This window comes from Leguminivora glycinivorella, chromosome 2 (genome assembly GCF_023078275.1).
Source record: "Leguminivora glycinivorella isolate SPB_JAAS2020 chromosome 2, LegGlyc_1.1, whole genome shotgun sequence".
Classification (NCBI taxonomy): Eukaryota; Metazoa; Arthropoda; class Insecta; order Lepidoptera; family Tortricidae; genus Leguminivora; species Leguminivora glycinivorella.
Window position 1 is genome coordinate 15,716,218 of NC_062972.1, and position 24,003 is coordinate 15,740,220.

A 24,003-nucleotide genomic window follows, 5' to 3' on the forward strand; every position below is an offset into this window, starting at 1 on the left:
TGGCATCTAACTTGACTAACAGACAGTTTGTGATCATGACTTCGCTTTAATGTACCTTGTTGACATTCGTTAAGGAAGAGTATCTCCAATTTTTCAATACTTGTTAATAAAGTTGGTATTGTTGGTTGTTTATCGTGTTAACAACATCAAAATATATTTATCGGGAAAAAAGGTGCCTACATTTTCTTGGACCAATATGGTCTTATTTTCAAGTTCTTATAACTTCCTTCCGAATAAAAACAGGTAAATGCAATTCACAAGATACAAATTTGCCTAGGTTTGAGTACTTCCTCCCAAAAGTATAAATTTTATTTTAGTGTAGGTTAATATTATCTACCGTTAAAATTGTTGAATTCATATAATGTAAAATACCCTATAATGGACGGTGATACCATTATGGACAAAAAAAACACAAATCCTTAAAAATAAGTATCCAAAATTAGTTTCTAAAAACTGACGGCACTGTACCATAAACAAGAGTCATAGAGCTGCTTATTTAATTTTGAAGTTTCATTTAATTCGGTTATTTCTGAAGGATTTGGCGGCAAGATAAAAGTCATCAATTTACTGAAAAAATATCATGACAAATTCTTAGTAATGTTGCTAAGAAAGTTGAGTTCATGTATAAAATAATAAAAAAATAATACTCGGTGTAAAGTTGAATGAGTTTTACTTACTGCATTAACAATGAGATAAGGTACAAAACATACTAGTTTGTTACTACAAAGATAAAAAAAATAGTGTTATTTTGCGAGAGTCCATAACTGCAACCGGAAAACTGCGTACCTGATGGACAAGAACAATTTACGAAACCAAAATTTTCAAGAAAGAATCCTATGTTAAAATAACCCAAACTAATTTTATTTGGGGTATATAAAATTGACTCATTGAGTATCAGTTGGCTTTAAAAGTAAAATTTTAAACTTATTTCACTATCCATAATGGGAGATCCACTGGAGAACTGCCGTCCATTATTGGAGAAAAAACACCTCGTTTTAATTTGTTAATGAAGTAAGAAATAATAATAATGAAGAAACCAATAGGTACGAGTATCTATTTTGCAATACGCTTGAAATGTAAAAGAAGGATAAAACATTCAAGTTTTAACACGCTTAGCGGTAGAATTTTTACATGTATCAGTGAAATATCAAGAATAGTCAATATTTTATCTTAAACTGTCCATGTTTGGGTCCGTTACATTAATGTACATCGATCTAGATCATAATTTTTAAACAATGTTAATGTAAGCATGAACATACATTATAATAATAGTACAAGGTGATAGTAAAAACATACCCCTTTATGCATAAACGTACACTTGAAGTTATCAAGTCAATAAAGTGTGTTTATCCTGTTCCGACGTATTGGTGTGATAGAAAGAGTCAAACGAACTTTATCGGCTTGATAACTTTAGTGAACGTTTCTGAATAAGAGGGATAGTGTTTTACTAAGGGATGGTTTTTCAATCGCCAGATAAATAATATCGGTCAGATAAATGTTAGCTGTCATTGTCATTTATACGTGTGATGAAAATGATAGTGATAACTTTATCTGGTAGATATATTTATCTGGCGACTGAAAAACCAGCCCTAAGATGTAAATGTGTTTCTTTAAACTTCAAAGATACGTCCTGGCAGGACTATTTGTAAGTATGATAGGAACGGCCAGATGTTTTATCATTTATCGCGCGTTTACATAACACTTTCGAAACCGGGCTCTACGCGGCGCTACGACATTTTCGCTACATACGGGGAAACCCATGTAATCGGCTACGCTTCTACGAGCGGTGTGCCCGACAGTCGGGTTCTTGGTAGCGAAAGTGTTATATGTTTGTGATACATAATTATAATATTTAATATTTATTGCAGTAATATTTTTAAATGCCAACAAATGGTACAGTTTTTAGAATCGTGCATTTTTGTGTAGGTATTTTTGTATTAAGTATATTTATGGAAACGAGAGTGAATCAACTCGTTATCTGTCTGGTTAATTTATTCACTGAAATAAATTTCTACTATAACTTCAATCACAAAGCTTTCGTATTTTATCATTTCTAATAGGAATCTGTTCGGCAAATTCGTATTATTTCAAAAATAAATCATATTCATTTTGTCCAATTACCACAGAAATGCAAAATTAAACATATCTAAACTTGATACTTATTATATAATTTCTATGAGATTTAAGAGCATCTTGCCATCACGTCTTTAAATTGGTTTTGATCAGGGAGCAGTGAATCGAGAGAGTTAGCACTTAAGTGTAATAATCTAATAATAGTAGATGCGGCGAACCAATTTAACCGTGAAATTGGACATCTTCATCTCAAGTAAGCCAGAGGTCATGTATAGTGTATTAATAACTAATGTTAAACATTTCAAAACTTCTTGTCATCTCTGCATGCCAAGCTTGGCCAAAATCTCAGTAACACATTATTAACATTTGCATTGTTCACTTGACTCAATATTGTATAATTATGAAATTCATGCGGCAGTTCGATACACAATCAGACACAGAGGGCATAAACCCAGACGAGCTTAAGATGGAATAATGTATACCTTAAAATTACCTATTAGTCGAAAGGGAAAATAAATGAATTCCCGGTAAAGAATAAATTAAAACAAGTTTTTACTTGGATCAGATTACGGCTGTCGAAACCGACAGGGTAACCATCAATCAATCTAAAAACTAATCTCAAATTTCTCTTTTAGGTATCCCCTAGTACAGTCTTAAATAAAAAAAGCGAATTAAGCGATTCCTGAAGTATACTTTTATGCCCTGTCACCGTTTTTAAACCGTATTGACCTAAGTTACTTCTCTGAGTTTGACAGAACTTTGTCTATTATGCAAAGTCCGAGAATGAGCCGTGGAATTAAAGTGGCTTTATCATTGGTAAAAGTTCCTCAACTTCAAAGTTTTACTGGAAATATAAGTTCTTTGCACCAATCATCGGTAAAAGTACCTACATTAAGACATTAAAATCAAAGATCTTATCTTGAAGTATTTTTTATGACTGTGTGCTGCCCTCACTTACTATCCATATTATTTATTATTAATATTATAAATGGAAAATTTTATGTGTCTGTTTGTTTGTCCGTCTTTCACGGCAAAACGGAGCAACGAATTGACGTGATTTTTTAAGTGGAGATAGTTGAAGGGATGGAGAGTGACATAGGCTACTTTTTGTCTCTTTCTAACGCGAGCGAAGCCACGGGAAAAAGCTAGTCTCTAATAAATCTTTAATATATAGTCAGTTCAAACAACCGCTGTTAGCATTTATGTTTGTAAGATTACGTATTTTGACAATCAGCACCACTCCCTGACGTACGTTACGAATAGGAGGTTTGTCTTTCATATATAATTAAATATATTAAATACAGTTTCCTTTTAAATAACCTCGGATTTTTTAATGGAGGTATATGTGCGCCGTCGTTTTGATCATTACTTAACTATGAAAAATCCGGGAAAAATTGACTCCCGAATCAGAATGAACAGCGCGTGAGGGCTTGTAGATTTTGTCCTGACCTTTTGTCTACAAAATGTGAATTATACCTACGGTCTTCTGCATAAGATATGCGCATAGAAATCGGTAGCTTCGGCTATCGTTTTACTAGCTGCGAGCGTGTCGTGTTGGTATTCATACAAATCGAATTATGGCCGTTGACACTTTTAAAATTGTTTTCAGTAGAACGGAGGGGCAAAGAACGCACATTAAAAGCTGAGAAGAACAGTAGTGGCATATTTTACTTGTAAAATAAGCCAGACACTTGCCTGTATACCAAGTGATGGGTGTTTCTACGTACGAGTATATAACTACGTAGGGATATAATTCTTCGGTTGGAAAGGGTAACTACAGTTTAAGATTTTTTTTTTTTTTTTTTTTTTTTGGAAGGAGGCAAAACAGACAGGTCGTGATAAGATCACCATATTATTTTGTAATTTCGGTTTAGGTCGATGTGAGAAAGATTGTCCACTAATATTTATCCCGTACCAAGTCTATATTTACCGCACAAGGAATATACTACTATACATGTATCTGTGGTACGTTAATTGGATAGTTTTGTTAACTACTGGCTCGTTAAAATAAGTTGCTGACACGAGGCTGGCGCAATTACGTCTCAGTTAGTCTTTAAGAGTAATGTCACGAGTTAGCAATGTTAGGCATCCCATTAAAAGTTTGCGCCATTAAGCGAGAGTGCAAACATAATTATATCTACTGAAAATTTAATACGTTTTGCTTACTTTGTATATTATTTTTGGTAAAGATGACGTTAAGATCCAGACTGCAACAGCATTTACTGCTTCGGTATTGCAGCACGAAATTAATACTTATAATATCACCGCACCAAATATTAAAATGATCTTACTATCCGGAATTTATAGTTGTACAGATATTTTTAAAAACAATTCTAGGTTATTTTTCCTTCATATCGCCTCGGATATATTATGGCTAAATTAATGTCAGTCAGGCAAACTGTACTCGCGGTGAGCGTATTAGAAGCCAGTCAGCGGTACAAAGAAAAAGTAAACATATTTTTATATGAAACATGACATGATGCAAATTAATATCTATAGGAGTAAATTGCAAATATTCATGTCAATATTTTTTTCTATTTAGTTCAAATATGATTCTTAGACGTTTCGAGAAAATAACGGTCTACAAAGACACAGTAAATAACTAGAATATCTAGACTAAAATAAATAGGTATTAAAACTGGTTAAATGTTAATTTAAAATTGTCCAAATATCTGAATATTGCACACAGTTTTTTGCAGAAATTACGGTTTGTTTAAATATTAATGTAAATTAAATATATAAAGCGGATTAAATAAAAGCAGTACTTTATTATGTATAAATAAAATTATTTAAAATCTGCGCCGGTAATCACAACAATATTGCACCGGTCATGATGATGTAGACTAGACCCGAAATTCCATTTAATCAATTACAGCGATATTTTAAAATAGTGTCCTTGTACTCGTACTCCTTGTACGCGATTAAGGATGTTACTTTTGGCCGTCTTCTCTGTGACAATTATTACAACCATTTAAAAAATCAGTAGCAATAAATAGTATATTTTTTAGGCTAATAATATTCAGACTAATGAAATCTTGACATAGGTCTATTATTATACAGCTTGTAATGTATATTTCAATATCACATAATTATTCTAATATTTTTACACTCTAACATGTAAAAGCACTAGCCAGAGAAACCGTTCTAAGCCTACATTACAATTTAAAAACTTACCGAACTTACATTTTACAGAGATTTCCGAGCTTCAGGGCTATAAGCACCACTGACTTTAACAAAACTGCCTCAATAAAAACCTGAAGCCACGTTAAGCGGTTTGAATGGTTGAAATTTGTCAAGACGGTAAGTTGTAAGTTATGGTATCCATTGTCATGAGGCAGGGGGCCTAAAGCTCACTTATCAACGCTTAACAACGATTTATAGAGGGACTTGTCTTATTTTTGCGCAGAATTATGATATATCTTTCTTGGGGTTCGCTGAAACAATTTCTGTGCTAAATGCGGTTTTCTGTTATTAGATGATTTAGCTGTTTGTTGGAAACGTCATAATGGTTAGTTATTTGATGAAATCAAGGATAATTTATATAGGATTTACAATCTTCATACTAAGAATCGTACCTCGATTTTTTTGCGCCGTCTATTAAATGCTATCATAACTACACTGATGATGTCTACAATATTTTTTTTCAATCTTATACTTTTAAACGAGCAATTCTTGTATATTTATTTATTTATTTATTTATATATACCGACGATCTCGGAAACCGCTCTAACGATTTCGCTGAAATTTGTTATGTGGGGGTTTTCGGGGGTGAAAAATCGATCTAGCGTAGCCTTAGATCCCGGAAAACGCGAATTTTCGAGTTTTCATGAGTTTTTCTTTCGCGTTAGTAAACGTAAAATATGGTCGTTAATTTCGCCGCGCGCGCATCGATTCCGCTTAGCTCAGTCGTACGAGGTTGGTCTAATGTACGCAGATCTGATAGATCGTAGGTGTCAGGGTTTCGAATCCCGGCCAGAAATTAAGTTTTTGTTTTTTGTCTTTTTTTTTTGTTTTTGTATTTATAAGAGTTTTTTTTATCTAAAGACGTGATATATTAAAATAGAACCATTAAATTAAATTTAATAGAAATTTAATAGAAATATTAAAATTAAGAAGCATGTCATTTGTACTTATAAAAAATAAAAACACGCAAAACATTTGGGGAAAATATGATTTTGTCCACTTCCGGGCTGTGAAACAGCGCCATCTAGTTTTAAGCCTAAAAGGCCCATACATTTCAGGGGTATGCTTTTTTATATGGGCTTTGTCTGTCTCGTATTATATCGTCGTTGCTGAAATGAAACTATTTTTACACAAGTTGACTAAATGACCATTATCAGGTAAATAAATTGAAATCCAAATAATTTACATAGCATTACAAATATTATAATTATGAATTTCTAACTTTTTTGTTGAAATAAGAATACTTTTTCCAGTAGGTAATCGTTCATGTCATGTACCTAACTACAGGTACCTAACTACTGGAAAACGTATTCTTATTTCAACAAACAAGTTAGAAATTATTAATTATAATATGTATTTGTAATTCTTTTTATTGATATGCACTAAACTTGTAAATATTAGATTTAGGTATATTGACCGGGATACAGTCCGTGATTACCGTCTTGATTTTTGTCGAGCTCCCGATATTTCGACGCAGTTACATGCCTGCATGGAAAACTAACGATCAATATGTCTAATGAAAATATCCGTGAATCATTCGAAACTATTATTTGTAAATATATTTAAGATATCGTTACGTTTCGTAACTCACTGCCGTATTCGAATTGTTATTTTTGTATCCGATATGTCACTGTCAAAAATGTATTGTTTAGAACAAAATTCAATATTAATTTCACGTATGTTAGTCCGAATCTGGCCGTTAGTTTGTACAAAATCTCATGGTAGGTTTACAGTAGAATCTCAAGGGAGCGGGCTGGCTACGGCTAAATGTATAGCTAACCGCTCTGGCGTCTTTACTTGGTCCGCAGAGCTCCGAAACTACGCCTGGTAAGTTTGTACTCAGTATTGGACGAGAGTTAGATTGCCCGTTAGGGGCGCAACACACGGAGCAATAAGTTTCAAGATCGAGTTCTGGATCGTTGAATAAACATATGGCATATTTATGGTACAAGATGTACATATTACTTTTTCGTATGGATAGGAGCACATCATTATTATTAAGAAATGTGTCCATACTAGTAAAACATTGACACATTCCACGTTTTACTAGAAAAAGATAAAAGTAATGTAATGATTATTTTTGTTTCATTAAAGTTATCATTAAATATCAGTAGACGACCTCCGTGTGGTGACGACCTCCGGGTAGAAGTCGACTGTGGGATATGGGTTAAATTGTGGCGTAGGCGAGAGGCTGGCAACCTGTCACTGCAATATCACAATTTCGATTTCTTTCAACCCCTTTTTGTCAAGAGTGGCACTGAAATTTGAGTAGTGCATGTGCCTACCCTTTTATGGGATACAGGCGTGATTATATGTATGTATGTATCAATAAAAGATACTGGACGGCCGATTTTTGAATTTCGATCATACGATATCATATTATTATAATTATTATATTTCGTGTAATATATATAAATCCTAAGACGAGTCTGACAACGCAACTGAGCAACGCTATTACATCGTCACTGGATTCAAATATATGTTTTCTTATTTCGTATTCAAGAATAAGTAAGTATTAGGTATTATTTGCGTCTATTGTAGTTTAATCGAATGATGTATTGATCTGATGATGTAGTGTTTTAATCTATTGATATGTTACGTACTCGTATTATATTATTACTTAAATAAAACAGAATTTCATAAAATAATAGAAAACACTTACTCGTCACCACTAGATTCAACACACACAGCGTGTGGATTCCATATGGGCGAATAATGTATCCAGTTATAGTATCTGATCATACGAATCGTATAGGATAATCATTTTGTTAAAAAGTGTCATTGGTTAAGAGTAATTTTTTTTAATTTGACCAAGCAGCAATGTACGCCGTCCAATTTAATTTGACATGACATAAACGTCATGTCGTAATGACGTTTAAGTAGGTACGCTAATAAAATTGATGTGGACATTAGGGTGGAGCGAAAAAACACTTTTCTGGAATTAGCAAACCTAATAGTTATCAATCAATGCCCCTTAGTCTATGAAGCCTTTGTGCAAATTTTCGGCTTTTTAAATCAACATCTTATGCCTCCGCATTAGGGTTGAAATTTTGAAAATCTCATACAAACCTAAAAATTCAACTTTCAGATAAAAAAAAAATTTCGGCAGTATTATGTTTAGTATATGTTATTGATACCTATCATTATGAGAAACTACAAAAAGTTGCGAAAATAGCGTCAATAATCGCCAAAGTTTGTCTAGTTTCAGTACATTCGCCAAAATAGCCGCTAAAATACTGAAAATTGGCGATTTTTAACGCTATTTTCGCAATTTTTGGTAGTTTCTTGTAATAATATGTATCAATAATGTACACTGAACATAATACTGCCGAAAAATATTTTTTATCTAAAAGTTGAATTTTCAGGTTTGTATGTGATTTTCAAAATTTCAAACAAAATGCGGAGGCAGAAGATGTTGATTTTAAAAGCTGAAAATTTGCACAAAGGCTTCATAGACTAAGGGGCATTGATTGATAACTATTAAGTTTGCTAATTCCAGAAAAGTGTTTTTTCGCTCCACCCTAGTGGACATAATACATTGCGTGTGGAATTATTATGTATGAAAAAAAACTATCTCATCTATTCACAAAAAACCATATAGTTAGGATCCTTAGGTCCTATTCTAGTGGTTTTTAAGATATTCGCCCGTATGGAATACACACGCTGTATATTATTTCTAATTTCTAAAACAGGATTTTCCTTTTCAAGGGACAAAACCGTAATAAAAAAATCGCTCTGCTACACTAATTGTGTCAAAGATCTCGTTACAAAAATCAGTTGTCGGCATAGAATAATTAGTTAAACTCCTATTTTTTTTAACTTTCAGTCTTGATTCTTCTTCCTTCCCAGATTACCGGATGGTTTAATCGGACTATCAGCACTGGAAGTCTTCAGTACTATGCTGAGATTAGACTATTTCGTGACACCTCCTTTTTATGTCTTCTTATTTGTAACATTTTCCTTTTTTGTGTGTACGAATAAAATGAATTCTATTCCATCTAGAATTTCTAGATTAGGTATAAATATCGCGTCCATACGTGAGGCGTTGCGGTCCTGCCTCTCGTGTATGTTGCACCTTAGATAAGACTTAAAGCAATTACTGAGACTTGGAACTGCATCAGATGACGCTGTTTCAACATTTATTGTTTCAAGTAATAAATTGACAAGAAATGTTAGAAAGATTTCGAAGACTATTTTGTTGTGATAAGGGCCATTTTTTTCAAAGTTGTCCACCCCACTTTTTTGTAACATGGGTATTTTTACGTGATTCACACTCAGAATCGCGAGGTCTTTCGATCCTGATAGGAAAAAAAATGTCCCAAGATTTCCATACATTGTTCGACCTTCCATTCCGTTACCGCCATACAAAATGTATGGAGAAATGGTAACGGCATAAGAGGCACGGATTGCAAAATGCGGGTTCAAGGGACACGTTTTTTTCTCCTGGGACACTTTATTAGACTTTGATTGAAAGAGCCCGCGATTCTGAGTGGAAATCACATAAAAATTTCCAAATCAAAAGAAAGTGGGTTTGAAAAAAAAAATGGCCATAAATTCGTAATAATGTTCGTACAAAGCTGAATTTAAATGTTTTAGTGTTTCCAATTTGTATTTGTACGCGCCAGGTTGCGTTGGTTTGATATGCGAATAAGTTGAACGACTCACTGAAACTAAAAATTGAAAAGTTTCATATATGCTGGAAACAGAGAGTAACGAAAACGTGTAGAACATGTGACGTGAAAACGAACTCTCATACAGTTGAAGGTAAAATACATATAAAAGTATTTTAATAACTCGGTTTTTGTTTAACTTCAACAATTTAAAGTTATACGCCGCCTTGTTAATCTGATACATTCGATAAAAGACACTATTCAATACTTTCAATCAAGCATTATAAAATATTTTTATTGACGAAAGATTGGCGACTATAATAGGTTAAAAAAATATATTTGAAATGAATGAACCCTTCGGATTAAAACTGGAACATGTTTGAAAAGATCTTAAAACCAATCTGATTCACTTTATAAAAATCGAGGTGAAGTTTTCCAATAAGATCTTTGTTTCAAACTTTGATTCCAAAAGTTTGGCTCATACATTAAGGAATTCTTACAAATTGAACTTTTATAATCATAACATCACCTTAAGAAACATATTTATTTTTTAAATAAATGTAGCCTTTTCTATTCGTGGTAGTTATCATACCTAATCGAAATTTAAATAAAATGTGTTCCGTACCACGTTTTAAGTACTAAAAGTGCTTTTATATTATTTTATTTTGTTTGTATAAGCATATTATTTTCCGAAAAATCCTAGTTGTGTCAAATACATTCTACTAGTACTTATAAAAGCGCATTATTACAACCTATATTTCCCTTAACAACATCACTGGGCAATTAAATAAATTAGGCAATTTATAAATTAATAATCATTGATTCATTACAAAATGAATTAAAAATGAATTGAATCAATTCAATCAATTAGATACTTTTTGAATTACGTACAGCCATACAATAAAAGAGACGTGAGCCCAATTAAAAATAATGACCTAGCGTCAACGAGTAACCCATCATTTATACTTGCAAATTGGTCCCCGTATATTTTATTACGTTTTAAACTCATTTTTTCATGACGACGTAATTTTGAGCAGACACTGGTTAATTACCAAAAACGTATTATACTATCCAGCAATGACAATGAAGTATTTTATTACAAGCAATGTTTGTTTCCAAATCGTTAGAAATAAACGTCATATCAATTTTCACCACGCCACGTTGTTTTATTTGTAAATATTTTATTGCATTTTATCCAAAAATGTTATTTGACGCAAATAGATTATTATATACACCATTTGAACTGAAATAATAAAATTTTGTGTTTCAATCGGCAGCTATGTTTGGATAACCCTGGCCCCGTAGCCGAATGGCATTTCTGCGACGCCTAACGACGCAGAAATGCAATCTATATCTTTATCGCTCGATCTTGCGTATTGGCGCGACAGAGAGATTTTAATTGATTCATAATTATTCCCATGCAATCTTTATAATAATAAAATGAAGCTTAAACGCCAGGGTCATTTATCTTAGGAACTACAGAACTTTAATACCACTTTTACATATCTGAGTCACTTTTTCGCCGCAACGTTTCCTTGGGGCGACATTGTTTTAAACTTTTAAAATTAACACCCCGCACCGTGTTCTGCATACACGTGCTTACTTACACAAACTGACGTCGTGTTTACTTGAACATATCTTTTCAGTTGAGAACCTTACCGGACTGTGGCAGGGTTGAAAGTTACATGTACACTTTAAATTGTGTACGGTTTTGATTATAAAAGCAAATCCTCTTAGCCCGGGCAAGGCAATTTAGCAGTAACCACCAGTTTTAAGTTTTAACTCAGAGTACTTGACAGAGTTGTTGTAACGTAAGGTCTCCAATTTCTGGCTTTTATTTGAACCCACTATTAAATAATATACAAAAAAAGTGACAACACAAATGTTTTTATGCCTGACTCAAATCGAATTTTAAATAATTAATTATCATTTTAATAATGTCTAATTACTCAGTAATAGATACTACTTTGTAAAATAAGTGTTACCGGTTACGCGGTCCTTCATCATCGTATACCTACCAAAATATGTATTCATTTTTACTTTTTAATTATATTCCTAAAATTTCACGTCTACCCGTCTTGTATTTATTATTATTAGACACGTACTTACATTCTTAAAATATATCATCAAAAATAACAGGGTGCGTCGCATGAACTTGCGAATGCTAAAAGGTAACTAATTAAGGGCATAATTTAAGGACCACCTGGAAATGGTTTTTAGTGGGTTTTAAAATTTACCTCATGAATTCCTGTATGTATACTTCTGTCAAAGTCTTGCAGGTCACGTCCATCGACAATAAAAATAAAGCTATAATTTTTATAGGAAAATTATACCGCTGTGGCATGCAGGGCAACAATGAGTGAATCGGAACGCGCTCATCTGTAATATCATGCATTTCATGAGTGTCAGGATCCAATGAAAATAAATATAAAATGTGACACAAGTTATATCACATTTTAGTAAAATCTGATATTTGCCAGTTTTCACTAAACTGTACGTAACTTAGTAGAGTAGAGTAACTTTACAAATAAATGGAACTGACACGGTATCTAACCACTATCAAAGCTTTGCTTATGTGTCAATCTCGACCCAACGCACAAAAAAATGGAATTGTTTGTTTATCTAAACAAACAACACAGGAATAAATCTCTTGTGCTGACGTTTTCCGGACACGCTTTGCTTCTCGCTATTTTACACCGCGTTCCTCGTTTCATTTCGTATCATTTTAATTTTTTTTGGCACAGTATAACATTTATAAAGTTGACTGTAATGAATTTTAGTGTTTAGCATCTACGACAGTTTTACTTGGTTGAAACCAAATCTGTCTGTAATAAAATAACACCCCATAATTTCGGACCACTTTCCAAGACTATAATTATCACATGGAGCTTTCCTCATGGTTCGATCGGGTATTTCAAACACAGCCTTACTAAGTACAACAAACAAGTAAGCACTGAACAATCTGAACATGACCCCAAATTTCTCTGCAAATAAAATAGTTATTAACGGTTTTTAAAACTTGAAAAAAGCGTTGTTTCTATTATAAATGCAGACATCAATCGCAATGAAAAAATCAACAGTGATCGACTGTAGTCAACGTGGGACTTGAACCCACATCCTGGTTAAATTCGCAGTCATGGATGGTCGGCTGGCGCAATTGGTAACGCATTGGACGGACAATCCAAGGATGTGGGTTCGAGTCCCACATTGGCCAGAGCAGGTAGATCAATGTTGATTTTTTCATTGCGATTTATGTCTGCATTTATAATTTGCAAATTATAAAGTGGTACGTTTCACAATCACAACGAAACAGGAAAATCTATATGTTCATATTTAAACAAAATATGGATATATTAACATTGTCTCTATAATATAGGTAATATTCTGTCACTATACTATGCCGTAGACTGTGTTAAAATTATTTCACATCAAGGCAAAAACCTTATCTTAAAGTTTCCTATCCAACTTAATATTCTTTCTAACAGCTTACAAATTGATCGTTGTATCGCATTTTCTATCAACGTTTACAGAATTTATGGTTAAAGTTTCGACAAAGTATACCTACTTTTCCCGTCTAGACTCAACAACATTTTAAAAATATTAACATAATGTTATCAAGGAGCAACATGATGCAGTTCACCCTTGTATATGACTGTATATCAACTCTTATAAATCAAAGTTTCAAGAAACAAGAAGTACAATTTGTTTTTCCGTGTAAGTAATCGATAAAATTTTAGATTATTATTCTTCAGATTAAAACGTATATGTAGTATAAACCTATGTACATACAATATACATTTATGTAAGGTATGGTTAAACAGGTAAGGTGCAGTAGGCGAGGACATTTTTTATTTATTGAAGCAGATGACGTCATGGTTGTCAAAACTTATTTAACATTCTTGAGGTATTTTTCTGATGATTCAAGACCTCTTTCCGATTCAAAACCTCTTCTTGAAGTTTTGGCGATTATCTAGTATATTTACGAGTAACATTTCATATTAGCTGCATAAAATCTATGTCTAAATATGAAATTATTGATCGAAGTATGACCGATCGCATTGACTATCCAAAAACATGATAACAGCGGTTCTCTCAGCCAATTGGGGTTGAGTTGAGAGAAGAACTTTAATCCACGGAACTTTTAGTTACCTACTAAAGCTTTTCCGCACAAACTGATACATAACTGTACTACTAAACGTGCTTATGGAACGCAAGCTGTTTATCCGATTAGGTTCACTGTTTGAACATCACAGAGCCTCCTCTAAATCATGAAATCAAACAGACGGAACATATTGTTCAAATAACATAAATCAATTTTGCTCTCAAGGCAAAATGACAAAAGAATACGAACCTATAAATTGTTTACTTTTATTCTGCCGTCTCAAGGAGAAAAACCATAACTGACATTTTTTACGAAATTGAGTTATTGACACCCTTGACATCAGGAAGAGAAATGTGATTTTTCTATCAAGTCGCTGTGGCGATATCTCTAACCAATCACGATTTAGACAAGCATAATTGCATGCTATTTCGTTAAAATTACCTCATTTTTGGCAAAGAAAACGCATAAGTGTATATTCATAGACAGAAAAGTACTAAATAACACTCTTGTGCTATTTTACTCATACCTTACTCTCAAGTCCAACGTTCAATTCAGAAGAAGAAAAACCATAATCGATACCTCTGGGTTCAATTGGCGTAAAGGACATTTTGGCGAAAATGAGTTATATATACAGTTTTGTTCAAAATTTCAAGCGCTATCGATCTGTGTTGTTAAAATTTCGATATCTCTTAAAAAGTTGCCTTTACGACCAAGATTTTCTACTATGGACTTGCAAAAATAGCCTAGCTGAAGGGGCGTAAATATCAAGTCATTAATTATAAATTATTATGTGTCGTAAAGGAAATCGACAAATAAGAATATAGTCGTAAGTCACCTTGACATATATTGTTGCCCTTTAAGCCCTTACTTTTTAAGGATCACTTTCTATAGTAGTGTGGTAAAGTTGGGCGTAAAGGACACGTTTTTTTGTTCTTCGTCCTTTACGACCAGTACTAAAAATATTTAATCCGCAACTGTAATCGATATCTTTAGGTTAAATAGTCGTAAAGGACATATAATGCAGGTTTTCAAGAGAAAGAAAAACCTACTTTTCTTTGTTTTTTGACCTATATCTGTGACGTATATAAGAAAAATATGCAGAATACTAGTATCTTTAACCTGGTATAGCAACCGTAGTGATAAACTAAACGATTTAGAAGATAGATGGTTGTAAAGGACACGCCAAAATGCTATTAACGTCCTTTACACCCACGATTTGATAGGGTCGTAAATGACGGTTTTAGATGATTTTTATACAAAGTCGGCGTAATTGTAACCGAAATGGTACAAATGTTGTGCTAAGTTTACAATTAAAAACTGGAAAAATATATCAAAACGTTCTTAAATAATGTGGCATAGAATAGCTACATTAGTTTAATGCAGTGTATTATATTGATTTAGACTAACACGATTTGCACTCATAATTTTAGAACAAAACGGGACTTAATCGCGTATCGCAGTGTATTATTTATCTAAGCTATCTTAGCAACAACAAAGAACAAGACTATTTTATATCCAGTTTTGTTATAAAGAAACAATATTTGCTTAAAAAGTATCTAATATTTTGTCAACAAATTCAAAGTTATTATTTTAGTATTCGCCGCTGGCGCTGTGTCAATAGTCAATAGGTTACGCATTCAGCCTTTAATTCTAGCAGGGAAACGCTTTCGTAGTATTATTATACTGCGGCGAGATGTAATTAAAAAAAACACTGTGGTAATAGGGTACGTACCCAAATACACAAACGCTCACGATAATATCTGTTTCGTAGCTATATATCTTTATCGCTCTTGCGTATTGCAGCCAGACTGCATTTCTGTCAGCGTCTGGCGTCGACGATTGCCATTCAGATACGCCGGCAGTAAACTTAACAATAGACTATACTAACATTTAGTGTGACAATGACAGGTGCGTTTCGCTAGCGAATGAGCGTTAGCGTTTGGTGACTTGGTTATGTACCCAGGTACTTAAAGCATTGACAATATTTCTAGGATTGAACTCATAATTAAGATTATTCTTATTTAACAGGTTTAAAGACTAAATAACAATCTTCTGTTTTGAAATTATCAAAAATATGAATCAACACAGTAGGTCGTCTTGACTACCGTTACTATTATTTATTAGTTGGTCACAGTTTGTATAAGCATCCTAACTTGCGCTTATAAATAGGTACTCAACTCTTAGTTATTCTTAGAACTTCTTTCTACTTTAGACTTAAAATTACTGTCGTATTAGTATAGTCTACTCTCACACACACACACACACACACACAGTTCACAGTTGCTGATTAAAGTTTACGTGGTTACCATTAGTGTTTTTATATTTACTTACACTATGAAAGCGTTTCCCTACTAGAATTAAATGCTGAATGCGTAACTTATTGAGACAGCGGCGAGTACTAAAATAATAACTTTCTAAAATATTAGATAGTTTTTAAGCAAATGTTTCTTTATTGCAAAACTGGATATAAAATAGTCTTGTTCTTAGTCTTTGTTAAATATTTTGATAAATATACACTGTAACACTAATGTGGCTACTCTACGCCATATTAACTACGTTTTGATACATTTTTCAAGTTTCTTAATATTAAACTAAGCTCAAAACAGTTGCCTTTTGTACCATTCCGGTTACATTTACGCCCCGAATTTGTATAAAAATCATCTAAGACCGTCACTTACGACCCTATCAACTCGAATTGTTCAAAAAAATCGTGGGTGTAAAGGACGTTCATAGCATTTTGACGTGTCCTTTACAACCATCTAACTTCTAAACCGTTTAGTTTATCACTACGGTTGCTACACTAGGTTAAGGATACTAAAAATCTACATATTTTTCTATAAACGTCACAAATATAGGTCAAAAAACAAAAATGATATTAACATTTTTCAAAAAAAAAAGTTGTTTTTTGCTTCTCCTGAAAACCTGCATTTTGTCCTTTACGCCAATTGAACCCAAAGGTATCGATAATATATATTGGTGTTTTATTCAATTTCTATGCAAAAAAGCCATAAATGTACATTATGTGTTTATTAAGGTTAGTATTACATTAGAATTGTATTTACCTCTCGGAATGTAAAAAAACACAACTTGCACTTTATGTCTTTTCTAACTCGTTTTGACTCTTTCTTATGCTTTTCCTGCTTAGCGACGGTTTCAAGAAAGGGAACATGTGGTTTATTTCTTAAAAGCGACAGTCATTTATGCTTTATCAGGCTAGTAGGGAGCCCCCTCCGCGCCCCTCAAGTGTAGATTTTGGTCGGATTTTTCGGCGCGCGAGGCTCGATCGATTACTTTCGTCTGGAATAAGTAGCGCGTACGTCGCTCGTATTTATTACTCCTGTCTGCTTCGTATTAGTAGGGATGCTATTGTAAAGCACTTTTTGTAGGTTTTAAAATAGAAAAAATAATAAATATTATAGGACATTTTTACAAAGAGTCCCACGGTAAGCCCAAGATAGATTGTGTTGTGGGCAGGCAACGATATGTATAATATATACACTTATATACATAGAAAACACCCATGACTCAGGAACAAATATCATCACACAAATAAATGCCCTTACCGGGATTCAAACCCGGGACTGTAGCGTTATAGTTTTGAGTAGATTCGGACCGGGAGGCATCGAGAGCCTTTCTGAATTTAGGATGGGGAAGGGGAGGGGGGGGGCGGAGTATGGCGCTTTCCGCACTTCCTTTCAAATCATACTTCTCTAAAACTTTACTTCAGAAGTATTAGTTGGTTACTTTACGCAATAGGGCAAGTAATAAAATTATAATTTTCGGATAAATTAAGGACGAGAAATTTATTTTGGAACAAAAAAATGTACCTACTTTAGATGATGTTGGGTTTCATAACATGCAAAAGCCGTAATAATTCCATTTGTTGTACCTATTCTAAACTTAAAAAAAATCATAAAAAAAGGGAATACTTTTTTTGTCAAATATCTTATATTTTTCTTCATGCGCAACAGCCACACAATACAACAGCAAAAAGCCACATTTATGTAGTTTACAAAATTTGTTATATAGGTAATTATACTACCAAACGGATGATAAAAAACAATGATGCGGCAGGGCAATCTTGATGTACGGTTCAATTTTTATTATTCAGTGAGGTCAGTGAGGTGTTTTCTTTTAGCTTAAGTATATCAGTCTGTGGGGTTTATTTCGGATACTCTTTGACCAAAGATCCTCTTCTATGCAATTATCTCCTAGAATCTTAAGATTTTTCAACTGTTCGAGAGCTTCTCGATCATGTTAAATGATGAGGGTCATGGCTATTTCTGAATTCCTTTGGTTTTTTTTTAATTTACACTTTGTCTGCTGAGGGCGTAACATTCTCTCTTTAGCTATCTAACATTCCCTTTTTCTTTGCTACACATACGACAATCTGCCTAGATTAGTTTGACCCCGTAATGGCCTGTAAGTATACCCGTTACAACCTGTACTTGCCTTTTGCTTAATATTTTATAAATAAGTGCAATCTAATTGTGGTTAATTTTAGTTTTGTGTTATAATTCCATGCACGAAGAGATGAGATGAGGTTTTTGAGATCTATATTTCAAAAAGTATCTCTAAAGTATCATTTAAAAAAAAAAATTGAGTAATTATATTTATATTTATATGTTTTTTATCAATCCCTATAACGAGATGAACCAAACTTTAACGAAGCAAAAAAACACAAATTACCCAACTGTGCTTTTTCAGCTTCGAGGTGGATCTCTGACAGAGCCACAACTGTGCACTTGTGTTTTTATTTCTTAGATATCGCAGTGTAAAACGAATACGAAAAGCATAAGTGTGCACATGTGTCTTTTATAATAGTACTTAAATATATTTTTTATTATTTTATGTTACGAGGCAGAAACAGTTTTTTCTAAATAATTAATTTAAATAAATAGATATTCGAATTATTCACAAAGCATAAAATATGTGCCCTATTGCTACATTAATACACAAAAGTTCCAACTTTGTCTTTTGAATTTATCCTATTGTAAAAAGAGGGCAAAGTTTTTTGGCTTTTTCTCGAAACTTACTTTTTGTCAGTTATGGTTTTTCTCCTTGAGACGGCAGTGCAACTAGTTGCAGTTGAATTTATTGTAATGTGTGTGTTCCTATGTACATTTCTTAGGTTGTGCAATAAAGTGGATTTGTATTGTATTGTAGTTGCCTCGCAGGAGTATTTTTGTCAGCTTGTTTTTTTATGTTGTCATATTTTTGGAGGTATTCGGTCGCCGTGAAATACTCTCCTTTATCTTTCCCACAATTAGTTAGGTTTAAAAGGCGTATTTTCTTTCTGGTCTACTTAACATAGACAGTCAATATGCAATAAGGTACAGCGCGGCAAATCTCGACTGGGGGGCAATTGTAACTAATCCATTTTTTCCATTATTACACTATGATGTTGAGTTCTACAGGTATCCACTGAACACGCCTACAATATATAACCGGTGGACACTATTTAATAATGCAAACATTGTAAAACATGGAAAAAATGGACCAGTTACATTTGCCCCCAATCGAGATTTACCCCGCTGTACCTTATGTATCATCATAAACCGACATATATGATATAAATATAGGTATAAAGAAAAAAAAATACCAAGGGTCCAAGTGGCAAGAGTTTAATTCAAATTGTACAACGTTTGGTTTTGGATCCAGCTCTGGACACTGAAGTTTTTGTTAGGAGGAGGATTTTTAATTACTATATTGTGTAAGTAATGTAAAAAAGTAATGTTCTATCAAAATAATTTAATTTGTTGTTGGAATAAGTATGTATTAATGATGCAAAATACCTACATAAAAAAATTAAAGTATCAACCAACAAACTAGTTCTGTGCTCCCATTAAGTTTTAGACCATGTATTTCGTAAATTCAGGATCCTTAAGTGCGAAATCGCAACTCGCAGTCGGATTAAGACGAGGATCACCGTATCCTGATGTGGAACTGACTTTGATTGATGACACTTCAGTTAAGTTAGTTCTACTGATGGTCCTATGAGACACTTTCCGGACCAATCGCAGTCTATTTTCAAAACAGTGAATTTATAGGAAAGTTTTCTCATGGGAGTAGAAAAGGATTGCATTGTGATGAATCCCTACTTCTCATGATACTGAGACTATACATTAGGCGAAGATTATTCCCATGTGAATAAGTTTTCTATAGTGTTTTGGTAGATCTGATTTAAACTGTCTTCACTTTTCTTCGAATAAATGTTGCGAGTTTTTTTAATGGCCTATATTGTTTCCAAAGGTCTCCCCTGATTTACTGTTGTTAATGGTAATTTCTGGCCTACGAGCAGTTGTAGGTATGTGTTACAAAGTGTGAAGTAAATAAGTATGTACTACTATTATTTATACCAATTTATTACCGTGACGAATAGGGTACGTAGCATAATGTCAAAAATCACAGTCATGTCCGAAGTACGAAATTCCGAAAGACATGATATCGAAACTCAAAATTGCTAATGTACGAAATTCCTAAAGATGCACGTCCTACTACACTTCTAATCGACCGATCTCATTTTCGAAATTCAATATTCCTTTGTCCAAAATGCTTTACATCAATACTTCGTAAGTATATCTAGTTCTTAAAATTGCTACTTTCTAAAATCCTAATGATTATTTTTCGAAGAAAATTACCTTATCTACTTTATGTTCAGTGTAGGAACTTGTAGGGTTCGGTAATAGTTTCCCATAAGACATAACAAGCTTAGAATAAAACTTGAAAATCTTTATAAAGGTGAATTTTTAATATGTTTCAACAGACTTCTTGGACATACGACAAACATCTTTCGACGTGATTAATAAATTTTAAACTTAGGTCAACAAAACGTAGGAAAAATGTCGATAGTATTTTCGTACATTAGCAGTACCGTCCTTTCGGCGTTCTAAAAATAGGCCAATTAACCATAGGACATGCGTCTGTAGGAATTTAGTACAATAGCAATTTTGATTTTCGATATCATGTCTTTCGGAATTTCGTACTTCGGACATTTGATTTTCGACATTGTGCTACGTACCCGACGAATATACATTAATTAAGTAACACTGTAAACTTATGTTCTGAAACGGAAACTTACCTTCATTCAAACTCCCAAAAATTTACAGTCCGCTTTTACATTATGTTAAGATGCACTTATTTAGCCTCTTAATTAATTGAAAATTTTTGTCTATATTGCTAACCTAATCCATACTAATATTATAAATGGGAGTGTGTGTGTGTCTGTTTGTTTGTCCGGCTTTCACGGCAAAACGGAGCGCCGAATTGATGTGATTTTTTAAGTGGAGATAGTTGAAGGGATGAATAGTGACATAGGCTACTTTTTGTCTCTTTCTAACCCCCCCCCCCCCCCCCCCACTTCCCTAAAATGAGTGGTGGCCGCGGGAAAAAGCTAGTACTAGTTAATACTTTAATGTTGGTTAAGTTGGTTTAGCCGAACCTAAACACGTCACAGCTTTTTACGAACCATACCGTTGGCTTTGGTTTCGCGGTTATAGTTTTATTTCATACCGTTATTATTTATTATCCATAACACCACAGCGATTGTAAATGCATTACCGACATTTAATATGGAAAGTTAAATAGGTGCGCACTTTTATTGAAAGTTTGAAGTAATTCATCATTATTTATTTGTGTGATGAGCACAGATATTTGTTCCTGAGTCATGGATGTTTTCTATGTATATAAGTATTTATATATTATATATATCGTTGTCTGAGTACCCACAACACAAGCCTTCTTGAGCTTACCGTGGGCCTCAGTCAATCTGTGTAAGAATGTCCTATAATATTTATTTATTTATTTATTTATTTATTTATAAAAGCTACATATCGGTTAAAAAAATACCCCTAAAGAGTATTGGCCCTATCTCAAAACAAATTGCCGTGAAATGTGCTTAGTTAGGTACTCCCAAGTGTGTTACGATTACAAAATCTTGTTACATATCGATTGGCTCGTTCTATAGTTTACTTATTTTTATACGTAGGACGGTACGGATACGTAGGATTTTTTGCGACTTAATACTTAACCGACTACAAAGTCATACAGATACAGATGCACAGTATAATAAAGAGTACTATCGTACAGTATGGTCACTCTCGCTCCCCGCTTAAAGTGTCGCCCACCCCCTCTCGGTTACCTCACAGTTACCGCCTGTCAAAAACGCGAACAAATGAAATATGACAGGTCGACACCTGTCATATTTCACTCATACAAGCATAGTACGTGTTCACCTACACGAGCTTAGACTGTGTGCTAGGAACGCGCCTATTTTATATATTTGATCGCCAGTGTCCGAGGTGTGGCAGAGGCGTGCGGTGAGCTAAAGCCGACATCAACATTTTGAACTTTTTCGATACTTAAATGAGGCGGTGCTACAATTTCTTTTATTTGATTTCCCTATATTTTATTTGCTGAATATATCTACCCCATCGAAATCATTATTATTCATTATTATAAAACAAATAATCGCAGAATTGATCACAAAACGCCCGAAGGCTGTTGGGAAAGAAAATAATGTTACTTTCCCCAAAACTCACCTACGCGAATATAAAAGTTGCTTGGACGACCAACAATATGATTTTATTGGGCTCTTTTGTCCAAACTGTAACTTAATTTCGGACAAATAAACCCGGCACAGGCAATCAATAAGCTTTTTATTAGATACCAAATTTGGCAAAGAGTAATCCGCGACAATAATACAGCAAACTAATAACGACAAATAATATTTTATTGGTAGGTACTATCGTGTTATGGATTGATAACATTTTGTTTTGAAATAAAAAACTTTGAGTTTGAATCACAGGCTAGATTTCAGGTGTGTTTTAAATACTGTCGATACGGAGGGGCAATATAGAGATATCCATACTAATATTATAAATGGGAAAGTGTGTGTCTGTTTGTTTGTCCGTTCACGGCAAAATGGAGTCACGAATTGACGTGATTTTTTTAAGTGGAGATAGATGAAGGGATGGAGAGTGACATAGGCTACTTTTTGTTTCTTTCTAACGCGAGCAAAGCCGCGGGCAAAAGCTGGTTATAATATATCTCTCTATTAAGCTACGCAGCGTAGTATTTGCATCTTGTCTACGCACTCAGCATCTACATGTAAAAATTATGAATAGTCTACTAGAACCAAACAAACAAATATTTTTTTTCATTGTGAATCAAGAATCGTATTACAGTATTTTTCCGTGTGAATATAAAAATTCGTTTTCCTAGAATACAACTATAAATGAAAACGATCTCTGTCTGGGATCACATGCTTAAATAAATATATACACTTATGCCTGCTACAAACAAAAACATCGCCAAATTGTACTTTTTTAGCAGACATATAAAAGCAGGATATCAACCTGCCTCTAAGATGTTACAAGGTGACAATGACAATGTCAATACAAACAACATGCTTACGTGAATAGAATCACGGCGTGTTTTGTCAACAATGAGAAAGATGGGAAAATCACACGAGCGTATATTATAGTCGGTCCCTCTGCGTTACAGTTTTGATCCAGTATAGTCGTTGTATAACAAAGAGATTATTACAATGCTTTATACAAACTATACAATGGCAAGAATTCAACACTATGTACAACCTCCGAGATTCTATCGCCGCGCTACAAGTACATGCTGGCGGCCGCGAGTTCGCGGCCTACTCAGGGGTGGCGCGCGTTTTCACGGAACGCACGTTCGCACTTTCTATTGTTACTTTATGTCGCGAGTTTTTTTTTAGGTTCATATGCAATGTCCACATGTGGAATGTCTAATAATGCTTAGTTAAATAGACATCATGAATAAAATAAATACCATAGGACATTCTTACACAGATCTACTATTGATTAAGTCCCACGGAAAAGTTGAATAAGGCGTGTATACCTAGAAATTACCCAATACATATTTGAATATAATAGTATGACATTTTATCTGAGTATTAATTCGTTTTAATCCATAGGCAACCCTATAGCCGGTCGCCGTGCACGTGCGGCTTGTTTCTTTGTAAGAATTTTGTAGGCATTTAAAAAGGCGGCATTTCGT

General features: G+C 33.7%; 1 non-coding gene across 1 annotated transcript; it reads left to right on the plus strand.

Annotated features, from left to right (window-relative positions):
• Positions 1–13,008: 13,008 nt before the first annotated feature.
• On the plus strand, positions 13,009–13,080 carry Trnav-gac. The gene has a single exon. It is a non-coding gene; the product is annotated as a tRNA-Val (tRNA).
• Positions 13,081–24,003: the final 10,923 nt, after the last annotated feature.